The following is a 16,286-nucleotide window of genomic DNA, read 5'->3' as shown; positions in this document are numbered from 1 at the left end:
TCTTCTGATTCCCCAAACCAAGCTCTTCCCACTAGGCTAGGCCAGGCCACTTCCAGTTGAATCTGTTGAAAGCATTTCAATTGTACATTAATGTTAGACTATGCAATATGTTAATATCTATAATAAGTAGGGGGTATATTGGGATACTATACCTTTAAGAGCGGGAATGTGGCCGAGTGAGCTGGGAAGTTGGAGAGAGCAGGGACACACAAAAAAGGAAAGGAATGGGTGACAGGTTCCATTGTAAATAATGAAATTCTATACATAAGTTATTTATTGTTTCATAAAACATGCAGTGTCTGGGTTGATTATCAGGGAAAACAAACAGCCTTTCTGATACGTAGACACCAAGCAGAATTGAAGGCAGAATATGCTAGTGCCTTAATTGAGTCTGCATACCCAACTCCTTTCTGAAAACTTATATCCTTTGAAACACATAGTGTGAACAAGGAGTTATTTATTTTCTTACCAAATTCTTCCAACATAATTGCATAGGAATCTTATAGTAGGGGTTACTAGAGGTCTTGTTTGCGAGTCACAGAAAGCAAGCCTTCTTTCACAATAGGAATGATTTAAAAAAACAAAAATGGAGCCGAAGTGTTGAATTTATGCAATGCATAGAAAACACTGGACCAAGCTGGGTTTCATCCAGCTTTTGGTCAAACTCCAAACCAAAATTCCTAAAAGCACTTACCCATGAGTCCCAATTTTTATCAGAAAGCTTGGCCCTTCTTGGAGAAATAATTTCTAGCAGGATGTTGCCAGTTAGAGTTTGGCTTCTATCCCATGAAATCCTAAATAATGAACAATAATACGATATTATTACTGCTAAGTAACGCCTACTTGGGCTGCTATTGTCGTGGTGTTCTAAGATGCTCTCCATGCTCACACCATTTCCATGTGGTCAGTTTGGGAAGGGGACATTCCCAAATTTTACAAACTAAGACACTGAGACATCAGCTAGCTGAGCAAGAACTGAAGTCTTCTAGCAGCAGATACCCTTTTACACCCTCAAAATCTAAAGTGATGGCTGGAAGGGCAGTGCCATGATTTTCCCAGTTCCAGTAAGCATGCTGCTGGAGCCCAAACACAAGCAAAATTTCCGAGTGATAGGGAGCCCCCCAACTACTGGCCACTCAAGTGTGTCTTAGACCTCCAGACGTTAGGGTCAAGTTGGAGCTGCCCAGGAGTCCAGTCCACTCCATTTAGCCCTCGGGTTGGGGAGAGGTGGGGAACAGTGGACCAGGCAGGATGAGGGCTTCGATGGATCCCCTTGGATCTTTATCCTTTGGGCACTTGGTATTCACCCCACCTTCAGCTCCACAGTATGTACATATCCATAATTTATTTATTTATGTTAATATCTGTCTCCCCTTTAGACTGTAAATTCGTTGTGAGCAGGGAAAGTGTCTGCCAACTTTTGTATTGTACTCTTCCAAGCGCTTAGTGCTGTACTCTGCACATGATAAGTGCTTAATAAATACCACTGATTGATACATTGCCTCTGAGGATTTTAATGGACTTTGAAGGAGCCCTGAGAGCCTGTCCAGGCTTCTCCAAGATCCACCCTCCCTTTTCAGAAATCCAGAGAGGCCTAGGGATTGTCCTTATTCTCCCAGAGTTCTGCCCTTGAAAGCTGAGCCTGATCTGGTCCTGATTCTTCTGAAACACCCGTGGCTGAAGAGGAAGCCAAGCTGTCCCCCTCTCCTTCAGCCCCCCCGGCCCAATGCCACCCTGGGATGATTTGAAACCCTGGAGTCCCCCTAGGGTCTCTCTAGCTGCTATGAGGGCAAATAGGGGCCCAAACCTTTCCTAGCCCTGAAATACAGCAGCTCAAACTCTTGGTCGCTTATTGAGTTCAGTGGTGGCTTTTGGTTCAGTTAAAAGGCACTGTGAAACATTTCTTTCTTCAGCGATATTGGTAAGTTTGACATTCCAGTATGGTTGGGGATGCCAGGAAATCTTGTGGATCATTCCAATGATCTAGTTTCTCTGTGGGATCATCATTAGGTACTTTTCCAAACGATTTTTGCTCCCTGGCCAACATGCTCATCTCTGCAGTCATTTCTTTGCAGGGGTCAGAAGTTGCCTGTTCTTTCAGGGTGCAGCCAGGTATTTTGTGATGGACAGCTTCCAGAAAAAAAGGGCTATCTTCAACTATTTTAAATTATTAAGGAAAACCCTAAACAGCAAGCAAAATAAACATCGCAAATGCAAGGGCTCTAACAAAGCCTGATGTGGGTTCAGCTGTTTCTGGTTTTGCTCACTATCCTCCTCACCTTTCATGTAGTTCCCAGAACGTTTGGTGACTCAAACTGCTGCCCAGCATTCACAAGATCCCCTGCTAAAACCCCACCCTAAACAATAGAGTTGATGTTTTTTGATCTTCAGCTTTGTTTTTGCCGAAGTCTTAACCTAATTCAACACCTGCCTTCGATCATGAGGGCCAGCCCCAGTCAGGAGGATTTCAAGACTCCAGCTTCGCCCTTGAATCCCAACACCGACTTGGCGTCAGCATTGCCGCCACAGTTCTTTCCTGCTTGCTATTTTAAGGGAAGGGTTTTTCCCATGAAGACTTGTAGATTTTTGCTGCTAGCGAGCAGGGTAAAGAGAAGTTCCACACGAGGGGAATGCTTCAGAATGGTGACAAATTCTGCTTGTCTTTCAAGATGCTTAATGAAGATTTCCAACAGCGGCTTTCAGATATGAGAAGCAACGTGGGCAGAGGAAGCATCTTAGGACACGATAAAACAAGGCTCCAGACAATGTGGCATTCTAGCTGTAAAACTGGTAGTCAATTTAAGGACAGATCTGCAAGGCACACCTCCATCAAGAAGGGTGTGGATCTCAGGGCAAAAGAGAAGACAGTGCCATGTGCCACAGACAGTAAGCACAATACCACAATAAAAGATAACCTTTTTGTGTGCCCAATGTAGCTGGGACTGTGGATCTTTCATTGGCCTTTTCAACCAACAGGTACTCACAGGTGAACTTCACACTCAGCAGCGTCTTCTTCAAACACAAAGGACAACTATTTATATTTTTATATATCAATTCTATTTATTGAGTGTGCTAGCTGTGTGCAGAGCACTGTACTAAGCACTTGGGAGAGTTCAATAGAACCGAGTTGTTAGATATGTCCCCTGCCCACATTGAGTTTACAGTCTAGTTTGGGAGACAGACATTAATATGAAGAAATTACAGCTATGTACATAAGAGCTGTGGGGCTGCTGAGGGGGTGGATAGGTTCAAGTGCAAGGGAAACATAGAAGAGAGTGGGAGAAGAGGAAATGATGGCTTAGGGAAGGCCTCTGGAAGGGAGTGTGCTTTTAATAAGGCTTTGAACATGAGCAGAGTGATCATCTGGCAAAAATGAAGTCAAGGGGCATTCCAGTCCAGAGGCAGGACATGGCAGCGGGGAGACAGATGAAATCAAGGTACGGTCAATAGGTTGGCATTAGAGGTGCAATGTGTGCAGGCTGGGTTGTAGTAGGAAAGCAGGGAGTTATGGTAGAAGGGGGAAAGGGGATTTAGTGCTTTAACGCAGATAGGAAGGAGTTTCTGTTTGATGTGGGGGTGGATGGGCAACCACTGGAGGTTCTTGAGGAGGGGGGAAACATGGACTGAACGTTTTTATAGAAAAGTGATCTGGGCAGTAGAGTAAAATTTGGACCGGAGTGAGGAAAGACAGGAGTCAAGGAAGATAAGGAGGGAGGCCAATTCAGTAATCAATATATAGTGGAAAGAGCACAGGACTAAAAGTCAGAACACCCAGGTTTCTAATGATGATGATGATGATAATAATAATAATGATGGCATTTATTAAGTGCTTCCTATGTGCAAAGCACTGTTCTAAGCCCTGGGGAGTTTACAAGGTGATCAGGTTGTCCCACAGGGGGCTCACAGTCTTAATCCTCATTTTACAGATGAGGTAATTGAGGCACAAAGAAGTTAAGTGACTTGCCCGAAGTCATACAGCTGACAATTGGCAGAGCTGGGATTTGAACCCCTGACCTCTGACTCCAAAGCCCGTGCTCTTTCCACTGAGCCACACTGCTTCTCCTTCTCTCCTAATCCCAGCTCTAGCTTGTGTCTTTGTGTGTCTTTGGGAAAGCCGATTGACTTTTCTGGGCTTCAGTTTCCTCATCTGTTAAATAGAAATTCAATTTCTGTTCTCCCTACTCGAGAAGTTGCAAGGATCGGTGGAAAGAGCACGGGCTTGGGAGTCAGAAGTCACGGGTTCAAATCCTGGCTTCGCCACTTGTCAGCTATGTGACTTTGGGCAAGTCACTTAACTTTTCTGGGCCTCAGTTACCTCATCTGCAAAATGGGGTTTAAGACTGTGAGCCCAACGTGGGACAACCTGATCAACCTGTATCCTCCCCAGCGCTTAGAACAGTGCTTTGCACATAGTAAGTGCTTAACAAATGCCATTATTATTCATTAATTCAATCGTATTTATTGAGCGCTTACTGTGTACAGAGCACTGTACTAAGCACTTGGGAAGTACAAGTTGGCAACATATAGAGACGGTCCCTACCCAACAGTGGGCTCACAGTCTAGAAGGGGGAGACAGAGAACGAAACAAAACATATTAACAGAATAAAATAAATAGAATAAATATGTACAAGTAAAATAAATAAATAAATAAAGTAATAAATATGTACAAACATATATATATTAGGGAAGCAACATGGCCTAGTGGCTGGAGCTCGGTCCTGGAAATCAGAAGGACCTAAATTCTAATCCCGGCTCTGCCATTTGTCTGCTGTGTGACCTTAGGCAAGTCACTTCACTTTTCAGGGTCTCAGTTACCTCACCTGTAAAATGGAGATTAAGACTGTGAACCTTATGTAGGTCAGAGACTGTCCAATGCAATTATCCTGTATCTACCACAATGCTTAGTACAGTGTCTGGCACATAGCAAGTGCTTAATAAATACCACAATTATTATTAGACAGTGAACTGCAGGTGGAACAGATTCTGTATCTATTCTGATTGTACTGTCTCTGCCACAGTGTTTGGCCCATATTAAGAATAAAATTAAAAATTAAAAAACACAATTATTATTATGAGATTTGGGAATCAATTTTGGCTTTTTAAAGGGTTATAAGGAATGGTCTAATACACTGATTTTTGATCCTACACAATATGTCCTTCTTTTAATCAATCAATGGCATTTATTGAGTGCTTATTGTGGGTAGAGTACTGTACGAAACACTTATGTTTAAGACATACTTTACATTATTGGTATAAAAATGTAAATGTGCAGGCCAATTTCGGAAGTGGGAGTTTCTACCGCAGTATTAAGTCCCGGACCCTGAGCCAGCTACCATGCCAAAGCAGGGACTCTGAGTAAGTTATGGCCATATCCATCAGCCTCCCGGATATAAGGAAGCAGGCCAGAGCCAATCTTCTCCATATTTTTCTCGTTTATCATAACTGCATCTCCCAGATCCTTCACTCTATCCCTCTCTTTCTGCCTTCTCCTTTAACAAATCTAGGTGTCTCTAGAGTTCCTTTTACTCGTCAGTTCAGTCTTTTTCCCTCTGGTAAACTGTTCCACATGTATGCGTGCCTTTGTTCTTGAAGTTCTGTGTTTAAACTTGGGGTTTCTTAATTTTTAGATTACCTCTCCAGGGATTTGGACCTCTGGCTGATATACAAAATTTCCATCAGTTTCATCATCTCATTTCCCAATTTTCTTAACTTTCAAAGGCAAAATGTGCAGAGGCAAACAACACCTAGTTCATTCTCACAGAAGAGAAGGAGCAGATGAACAAGAGTTTCTGGGAGCCTGAACGTGAGTGAGTGAAGGTAGGAAGGATCAAAGCTTAAGAGAAATCCAGAAGCCCCATTCCTCTATCCTCAACCCTCTCTCAGAGTAGAGAGCAGGGGATGGACAATCTGAAGATTAGGACCCCCATGGAGGAGGTGGTGACAACAGGAAGCCAAGAGTGGGAGAAAACCCAATTCCCTGCTTCCAAGGCAGGCTCAGGCAGATATGTGGGCAGTGTTTGCACATCTGACATACTATGCAGGACCAGATTAGGATTTCCTTACACAAACAATTCATTATGGGAAGTGATTTTGCTTCACCAGAGTTTGTTTCCCACTAAAGGGTTCCCCGAAACCTCAGTTCAAAATCTCTTTTTGAAATACTCTCCAATCTCTCAGCCATTGGGAATAATCAAAGGCATATCCAGAAATCCAGTACAACTCACACAAGTAACTTGATGTTCAGAAACAATCCAGGGAAATGCTGTGCATTTTTTCACTATCATACATTTTATCATAGATTGTTACTAAGCATTCTTTTGTAAACTAAGAAAGAATCGCTGAGAACATACTGTCACCATGATTGTCTAGCTCTCTTACAGTTACATGAATTTTAATGTTTTCTACAGGCTAAGCCAGAAAATCTGGAAGAATTCAAATTAAAACTGGCTACATGTTGTCAGACATTTCATGTTTTCTTGCTGACAGCCAGTCGTGATATTTAATATTCTGGAGATATAAACATAAGAATTCCAGGATCACTTGTTAATAAGGAGCTGAAAGTGTTCTCTTGAATTCCTTTCCCAGGTCCTATTAAACAACAAGCCCCTTGAGGGCGGGGTCTCATGTAATCTCTTCACTGGATCAGAGAAGAGAAGCACTGTGGCCTAGAATAAAGAGCACAAGACTGGGATTCAAAGGACCTGAGTTCATTCATTCATTCAATCGTATTTATTGAGCGCTTACTGTGTACCGAACATTGTACTAACCACTTGGGAAAGTACAACATAACAATAAACAGTGACATTCCCTGCCCACAACCACTTTACAGTCTGGAGGGGAGATGGAAGGAGGGGGGAAGAGACAGACATCAGTACAAATAAGTAAAATCACAAGTATGTAAGTAAATTCTAATTCTGTCTCCATCACTTGACTGCTGTGTGACCTTGGGCTAGCCATTTAACTTCTCTGTGCCTCAGTTGTCTCATCTGTAAAATGGGGATTAAGATGGTGAGCCCCATGTGGGATATGGGCTGTGTCCAACTTGACTGATTTGTATCTACTCCAGCACTTAGTAAGCACTTAACAAATATCATAAAAAAAACCCTCCAGAATACTGAATCCAAGGCAGATTATCAGGCTTTGTCTTAATCTAAACTGTGCCCTCCTCATCCTGAGCCCATTTCACGTGCAGCAAGAATGAAAAATTCAGATTCTGGTGGGCTCAAATTATCTTGAAAAAACATTCAAAGATGGTAAAAACATCTCTAAATGGCTCCAAGATGCTGGGACGGTGAATGCACGACCCCAGAGTGGTCCCATCTTCAGGGAGGTTTAGAAGGCAGAAAGCCACTTGTTGATAAACTCACATTTACAGATTTTCAAATCACTTGAAAGAATGAGAGAGAGAAGAGAGTGAGGGAGAGAGAGCTGTCCTTTGCATTTGAAAATCATGACAACAATAGTGTGTTCAGGTGTCCACCACAGCCATTGGCCTGCCTTGTGATACTGGGCAAGTCACTTAACTTTTTGATGCCTCACATTCCTCCTCTGTAAAATGGGGATAAGACAGCTGCTCCCCCTCCATTTTAGACCGTGAGCCATATGTGGGACAAGGACTGCATCTGATATGACTACCTTATATCTACCCAGCATTTAGCACCTAGGAAATACTCAATAAATACTATAATTACTAATCCCAAGCAATTTCCAAGCAGCTTGGTGTCCCTAGGTACACATGGTCAGTGGATTCCAAAGGCCCAGAGCACAGAATGGACTATGGAATGATCTCGGCCCTGTCATCTCCGCCTCCAACAAACCACTGAAGGGCTGATGAGAAATTCCATCTCCCAGTTGGGGGTGAGGGGAAGGAGCAATCTTTTTCTAAGCAGAACTGACCTGTAGATTTTCCCAGCTAGATCATTATCTATTGTATTCTTAAAATAATTCAGAGAACGGTCTCTCCTACCCCTGTGATTGGCTGATTGGTAATTTCTGTTTGCTACAGACTTAACCCAAAAGTAGGGAAGAGTTCAAATTAAAGTTAGCCTTTCCTTAGAAATAACATTATTTCTTTCTGGGTAGCCTTCTGGTTCAGACCCTTTTGTATTTATTTCCTACATTTCCTCTTTGACAATAGCCTCAAATATGTCAACAAAACTGAAAACAGCTGACTGTAGAAAAAAATAATTCATATAAATCAGATGAGAAAACATTACTATTATTTCATTAAACTATGCTGTAACCAGAACTGTGTGAGTGAGTAGCAGTGAGTTAAAAGGCATCTTTCCTTACCTGTCTTCTGTTGGCCCCCTCTGCCCATTTTAATCTTAGAAGGTGAGCTATTTGAGGCCCGAAGACTTTGGCTAATTCTCACCTGTGCATTCTTTCCCAGCACTTTATACAGTGCCCTACATACAGTAGGGGCTTAACAAATACTATCCCTACTAAGACTGAATTTCTGTGAAAAGAAAAACAGGTCAACTGTAATGCTTAATGTCAGCCCAGCTGTTATGAATTGGGGGCAAAGGCCAAGGGACTTTTCAATTATCCTTAGACTTATTCATTCATTACTCAACAAGCCAGTCTTCTTTCTTAAAGAGAAGGAAGATGCAAAGAGAGGGAAAGAAAATAATTTAAGGCAGTCAATTGAGAATCCTGAACTATCCTCCATCTCTAGAAATGTTTGTTGAAGCTGTAGCAGATCTTGCTTGTGTCCAATCGGTCTTCCCTCTTAGGAAGACATTGAGATGTCCACTTGAAGCAAACCAAGGCCAGACGTTGCTGTTGCTGCTGGCAAGTCATTTGATCAATATCCCAACTTCCCAGATGTTCAGAGGTTTTCCAGAAACAAAACTGAAGCTACAATAGCTGTCTTTCTTTCACTAGGCATGGTATGTCTTAGTTTGGAGACTGCATTTTTTGAAGAGATAAAGCCAATTTGCAGTCACAAACCCTACCTGAGCAACCACCTAGTTTACTTCAGTCCAGGTATCTTCCTTCTCTGGGAGGGCTGAGCAAATATTTACTGACCTTGGTTGTAGGGAACTGCACTCATCGATTCAGCTGGACTCACCAAATAGGAGTCACATTTCCGATAGGGAGAAATTAGGGTCTTGGGTCCAAACAACTTTACAGCCAGAAAGGTCGGCCTTAAGGATTAAGCATGCGTAGCAAATCAAAAATGAAAAAAAAAAACCCAAAACAAAGTAAAATTAAGATCCAATGAGTGCTTGGCTAAAGAGAGCTGAGCGAGGGTCTTTTAAGTCCAGGCAAAGTTTGGATTTGATGCTAAGAGGAATTATTGCTCAACCTGTCCCATAAAACCCCAGCCCTAAGAACATCTCAGAACAGCACTTGGATTTTTTTTTCCTGAAACAGAATCCCACAGAGTGCTCATTTCTTATTTCTTGTCTGCAAGATTACACCCAGATCCTCCCTACCCAGAGTGCTTGGAAGTGCATTTCTGTTGAACATGGTTTATCCACAAAGGAAATAAACCACTCTGTGGCCAGATCCCATCTGACTTTCTAAACATCTCTATTATCCCCACCAACCTAACTCAAATCTACCCCAGTGCTCTGAACAGTGCTTGACCCATAGTAAGCACGTAACAGATATCATCATTATTACTATCACTGTAGTCTTGACAATTTGGGTCAATCTTGGCTGGTAGCCAGGGGAGCTGGACTGACTCAGCCAGGTCCAATGCAACGTGTTCAAGTCTATGAGCCTTTGCTATAATTGCCAGCATTGTCTTATTTTATTCTTCACTCTCATGTTTGCTCAGTATTTGTAACTGATCATGGGGTTTGTGTCAAATTACTGGAATCCTATGGTCATTCTTTAGACTTTCCTTAGGACCTATTCAGGTTGAATAAAACCCAGATTCCACCAAGCAATGCCCCCAAAGAGACCCTGAGCGTCTTGTCACGTCATGTGTACACATACGAATTGATCGAAAAGACCTTGCCATGATGTTGATCTTTAGGCACTTCATGCCTGTAGCATGCTCCTGGTGTTCCAAAAGACAACAAAGTCACTAGAGTACTTTTTTCGCAATGCATCCACTTTACAGGGGGTGGACCAGTTTTCGCCACATTACAGTTAGCTGGCTGAAACCCATAGGGCCCTGCTTTCAGTTGGGCTGGCAGAAGCAACTCCAGCAGTATGAGGAGTGGTGGCAGCAGGAGGAAGCCCAATGCAGAGCAGCAGTAAATCAGCCAAGAGGCAGTCCCTTCCTCAACCCCTTCCCCACCCGTCAAAGGCACCGCCTTCGGCATGGCTGTTGCTGTTTTGCTTTTCGCAGTCTGTGCCCTGACGGGTCTGTGGTACAGGGGAAACTGCATAAAGAGATAACATCTGGAAACCTCTCTGAAGTAGCTGGCAGCTGCAGTAGCAGCATGGCATAGTGGAGAGAACACAGGCCCGGGAGTCAGAAGGTCATGGGTTCTAAACCCAACTCCGCGACTTGTCTGCTGTGTGACCTTGGGCAAGTCACTTCATTTCCCTGGGTCGCAGTTCCCTCATCTGTAAAATGGGGATTGAGAGTGTGAGCCCGACTTGAGACAGGGACTCTGTCCAACTCAATTTGCTTGTATCCACCCGAGCACTTAGTACAATACCTGGCACATAGTAAGCGCTTAACAAATACCACCATCATTAGTAGCAGCAAAGGGCCTGAGAAGAGTGGCACCCCCAGAGAGGAAGGGCCAACAGGGGAAGGAGCTCATTTTCATACACTCTACTGCTGCTACCCCACATAGAAAAATGACAGGAATTTCTCTAATATTATTATTATTACTATTACCACCATATTTGTTAAGTGCTGTTGTCAAGCATATGTGTCAAGTACTGTTCTAAGCTCTGAGGTAAAGACAAGTTAATCAGGTGGGACACAGTCCCACATGGGGCTCACAGTCTAAGTGTGGGCACATATTGCCCTGCCTCTTTAAGTGGGAGTCCTTCTTCATATTTCTCTCTATAAGGGTGTTTCTCTCCCTGTGTGTGTCTTTGTCTCCCTCGATGTCTTTCTGTTTCAGCCCCCTGGAGGTCCCACCCTTTAGAGGCCCCAGAAAAATTTGGTTGCCGTAATCTTTTTTTCCTGCCCCTTGTTGCCTGTTACTCTCCAAATTGTTGGCAGGCAAAAGGCTAATCCATCAGGTTTTTATCTCCATAATGAAATAAGGATGGAATTTCCCAGATTGCCCTTTTCCATCCCTTTGAAGGCTGTAATGGGAATCCCCTGCAATCCCCCCAGCTTCCCGGGTTCGGGAAAGGCATATGCCTAGAGGCTACTCACCCTTAGCAGCTCTCTCAAGACTGACTACACCGGGCAGAAAAGCAGGTCCAGTTGCATTGCTGCATGGAGCACGTGAGCTTGGTCCAAACACTTTCTAACCTATTACCTTCTGTCATTACACTTGATTTATCCCCGGTGCCTCTGCCACACCTCTTCAGCTCTTTGTGATTCTTAGTATAGACTGAGGCAGAGCAACTGCTGAATAATTTAGCTACCAGAAAGCCTTTTCTCAGCCTGGCCTTCTCTTGTTCAGAGCAGACTCCTCCACTCTGCTTTTCCTTTCATCCTTGATGACTTTAAGAGACAAAAATAGAACTAAAAAAGCCCTCCTCTCTTTGGGGCTCTTTCAACATTTCACTCTGCATTTTTACTTTTCTGATTTTACTTCTGCGTTTTGACAGAACGGCATCACTCTTTTCCCAAGTTTCATTCATTTTCTTCTTTATAGATTAGTTAGGTCCTGGAGTTCGATATACAACTCCTTTGCGTGAGAGTAATGTAAGTGCTTCACTTATGCTTCTCAAAGAGTTTGCCTCTTTGTTTCTACATGCAATCTGTTTGCTGCCATCTTCAAGCCCATGTTTGTGAAGGATGGGGCAGGGGAGGGATTTTGGACCTGATCCCCAGGGGACCCCGAGGTTCTGATCTATTCTAGCAGACCCTGGAGGGCATGGAGTGTTGTGGAGAGTCTTCCCTGGGTTTTGGTCCTAGGGGAGTCTGGGTAAGGGGAGAGAGACTAGTTTGGTCCTGGACTCTCATTCTGAAGAATCCTATATGTAAGGCTGACCGGAGCCTGGACCGCAGCCTCCCCACCCTTCCCCTGACCTCATTCCAATAGTGGCTCTATTCTGGAACCTGGGATTGGGGATAGAGGGGCACTTCAGTTATTCCCTGATCATCCAGGTGAAACAAAGACATTTTTTTTAATAGAGTGTTTCTAGACCATCGATGTGACTGTCCCATCTACTTCACCTTCCAAGGGGCTCTTGCTGAATTGCTTCTAGCCATGAGTCACCCTCTCATCATCCATAACAGCAGCACTGTAGTTCCAGTGAGGACGCCTGCTCCAGTTCTACAGCATCTTTGGCCCAAACTTGTTGGGAGCGCTCCACGGGAGCGCTACGCATCAACAGAGGGTGCAGAGCTCCCAAAGTCTTTTCCCACCATTCCCAGGGGGCTGGAGAAGGAGTGAATGAGGAGAATCAGGATTCATCCCAGAGGATGGATGCCATCGCCTCACGACTTCATCCGCACCATGTTTCCTGAATGCCTATCCAGAGATTTTACATAAAACTGAATCCATATTTTCCCTGCCATCCAGGAGTTTATACTCAAGGATCAGGCGGTGTCTTAATATAAACCCTTTCAAGTAACAGCATAACCAAAGTTCTTGTTACTTCTCTGAAAATGTGACTCTTCAACAAGAATCGGACTCCTGCTTTGGAAATTGGGCTATTAGTTCTATGAATCACTAAAAAAATCAAGATGGCATCTGTAACTGCCTGCATTCTTTCAATGTCATCCTATTTTAACATCCTTGCATTACCCAGTGGGAAAATAAACAGTAGATGGATACAACAGTTAAACTGTTTAATTACATATGTTAGGGAGAATGACATTTGTGTACATTCCTCAAAGACATGGATTAAAGAAATGACCTTTTGCTTGGTGTGAAACTAATTTGTTGGGTATCGAAGCTATGACAGCTTCAGTTTTGCCAGACATTTTGTTGTCTAGATGTTTATATCTAAGACTCGATGATGCTGAATGAAACTAAATCTTACAATGGAATGAAATGTATACGGCATTTTCTGAAACATAATCATCTGAAACTTATTTTCAAAGTGTCTTTTTCTGTTAGAGATTCTTAACATTTTAGGGATTTGTTCTAACATGAAAACATCTGACAAAAATCAAAGGAATAATAAAAGTGACATTTAAAAAATAGCTGCAGTGCAGATTTTGAATTTATGATCTGTCTAGTGTTCCACCCTGAGGACCAAAAAGAAAAGAGGTCACCATTGGCTTTTTCTGATCATCTTTTTGTAGCAAATGAAAACCAAAGGCTAGAAAAGTTCCAGAAAACCAGGGTTCAGGTGGCCTTGGCTGGGTTACAAAGTGAGGGGGACTGTGTCTGTTCATTGTTGTACTGTACTCTTCCAACCTCTTAGTACAGTGCTCTGCGCACAGTAAGTGCTCAGTAAATCAGATTGAATGAATGAGGGCCCACCTAGTGTTGTTCAGTAAATGTCAAAACAACAACAAGATAAGAACAGCACTTAGTTGTTCACACAGTACACAGTAATCACTCAATAAATACTACTGATTGATTGATAACAACAAAAGTACTACTCCTACTCCTACTAAATGACAAGTAGGTCATTACAGAAGCAGCAAGGCCATAGTCTAAAGAGCACAGGGCATGGAGTCAGTTCTCATCCTGGTTCCACCTCTTGCCTTCTATGTCACCTCGGTCGTTTCAACTTAGAACAGTGCTTGGCACATAGTAAGCGCTAAACAAATACCATCTTTTTTTTAAAATTTTAACTTCTCTATGCTTCAATTTCCTCATCTGTAATATGGGAATAAAATACTTGCCTGCCCTCCCTCTGTTACTGTGAGCCACATATGAGACAGAGACTGAGTCTAGTCAGCTACTACTGCGTCTACTCTAGCTTTTGGCACATAGTACATACTTAATAATATCACAATTATTAGTAAGTCAATTTAGCCATTAGCTCTTAGTGACTGAAATGCAAAGGTCCACTTCTGAGAATGAGGGAAAAAAGGAGCAGAGGGTCCTTCCGTACTGCATGGGAGCACCCCACCCCATTTTGGGGGTTCAAAGTTAATATTACTGATGGTGGGATTGGATCAGTGCCTCCCAGTGTGCCAGACCAGTCCATTGTGTGACTGGCGATCCCTTCCTCGTCAAGTGCAGGTAAAGAGAAGCAGCGTGACATAGTGGATAGAGTAGGGGCCTGGCAGTCAGAAGGTCCTGGATTCTAATCCCAGCTCCACCACGTGCCAGTTGTGTGACCTTGGGCAAGTCACTTTACTTCTCTGCCTGATAGCTCATATGTAAAATGGGGCTGGAGACTGTGGGACAGGGAATGTGTCCAACCCGATTTGCTTGTATCCACCTCAGTGCTTAGTACAGTGCCTGGCACATAGTAAGCACTGAACAAATACCACATTAATAATAATAATAAATATTGCCTTTTGCTTCACCGTTGGTCATGCTGCCCTTTGGCCTGGTGCTATTCTGCCTTCTCCGTCTTGGGGACATGATCTTCCAGAAGTCCTAGCACCAGGACCATCACTCCACTTAGGATTGCTGCATGCCAAGCTGCTGACTCCTGAACTGCCTAGTGCTATGCCATACAGAATGAGGCCTTTCTTCCTGGTGTCTTTAAAGGTGATTTGGGGGGAGTGGCACCTCATTTAAATTCACTGTGGAGTCAGACCTGTCTAAGGACACCGCTGTCACATGTCCTCCAGGCACAGATGTGCTATAACAATAACAATATTAATGATGGTATTTGTTTAGTGCTTACTACACGTCAAACACTCTTCTAAGCGCTGGGACAGATACAAGCTAATCGGGTTGGACACAGTCCATGTCTCACATGGGGTGCATAGTCTTAATCCCCACTTTGCAGATGAGGTAACTGAGGCTTGGAGAAGTGACTTACCCAAGGTCACATAGCGGACAAGTGGCAGAGCTGGGATGAGGACTGCTTTGCTGATGGTTGTCTGACTGCATCTCAGGACTCAGTGCTTGTGATGATAATAATAATAATAATAATAATAATGGCATTTATTAGGCACTTACTATGTGCAAAGCACTGTTCTAAGCACTGGGGAGGTTACAAGGTGATCAGGTTCTCCCACGGGGGGCTCACAGTCTTAATCCCCATTTTACAGATGAGGTAACTGAGGCACAGAGAAGTTAAGTGACTTGCCCAAAGTCACACAGCTGACAATTGGCAGAGCCGGGATTTGAACCCACAACCTCTGACTCCAAAGCCTGTGCTCTTTCCATTGAGCCACACTGCTTCACTGATCTCATCTGATCACTTGATTTGAAGGATCACATGTTGAGGGAAGTGCTCTAGAAGTTGGCTGTGACCACTGTAAGCACAAGCTTAATAGGACTGACCTCTATATTCCTTATGAGATTGGCACAGACTTTACTAAATGAATGGTAGTTGGTCCATTTACATCAATGGTTAAAAAATACACATAGCCCAGAGACAAAGGAACTCTGAAAAAGTCTATTGTTATATCAGGATGAGAGGGAAAAAATCAGATAACACTGACTAGGACTAAGACAAATGATTTATTATTAAGTAGCATATCCATGAATTTCTAGGTGGGGGTCATTATATTTTGCTACAAAAATTTTCAAGCTTCATTAAAAGAAATACATCCCAATCCACTTTTGCTGGGCCACTGAAGTTTCAAAGGGCTGGGCTAACAGGAACCAAGATAGCCCCCTTCCATTGCACACATTTGGAAGGTTAATTGACAGGAAGGCTTTAGGGTTTTTTTTTTCTTTTTCCTTTTTTCTTAATGAAATGGTTTTGAAGAAAAAAAGCACACAATGAAGGATATGTAATGTGGGATTTTGAAGCTAAAACTACATGGATCCCTACAGAGGAATACGGCATATTTCAAGTGAAATAAGATCTGATGTTTATTTTCAAAGGGATACAACATTTAACAAAATATATGCTATTTGATTAACACAGATTTTTTTGTACAACAAAATCACTGGCTGTATAAACATGCCAGGAGCTCTTCATCTGCTTAGAATGATAATTTAGTTACCTCATCTTAGGAGAATGCCATTACATTAAAAAAAAACTGAGAGGATTCTCAGAATGTGCTTATCTATGTTTTTCTTTTACTTAACTTCACTGTCCATCTCTCACATCTACTAAGCAAGGCAGAGCTATCTAGATGTCTTCTACAAAAACAGCCA

This window comes from Tachyglossus aculeatus, chromosome 6, assembly GCF_015852505.1.
Source record: "Tachyglossus aculeatus isolate mTacAcu1 chromosome 6, mTacAcu1.pri, whole genome shotgun sequence".
Taxonomy (NCBI): domain Eukaryota; kingdom Metazoa; phylum Chordata; class Mammalia; order Monotremata; family Tachyglossidae; genus Tachyglossus; species Tachyglossus aculeatus.
Note: the sequence above shows the minus strand (reverse complement) of the source record.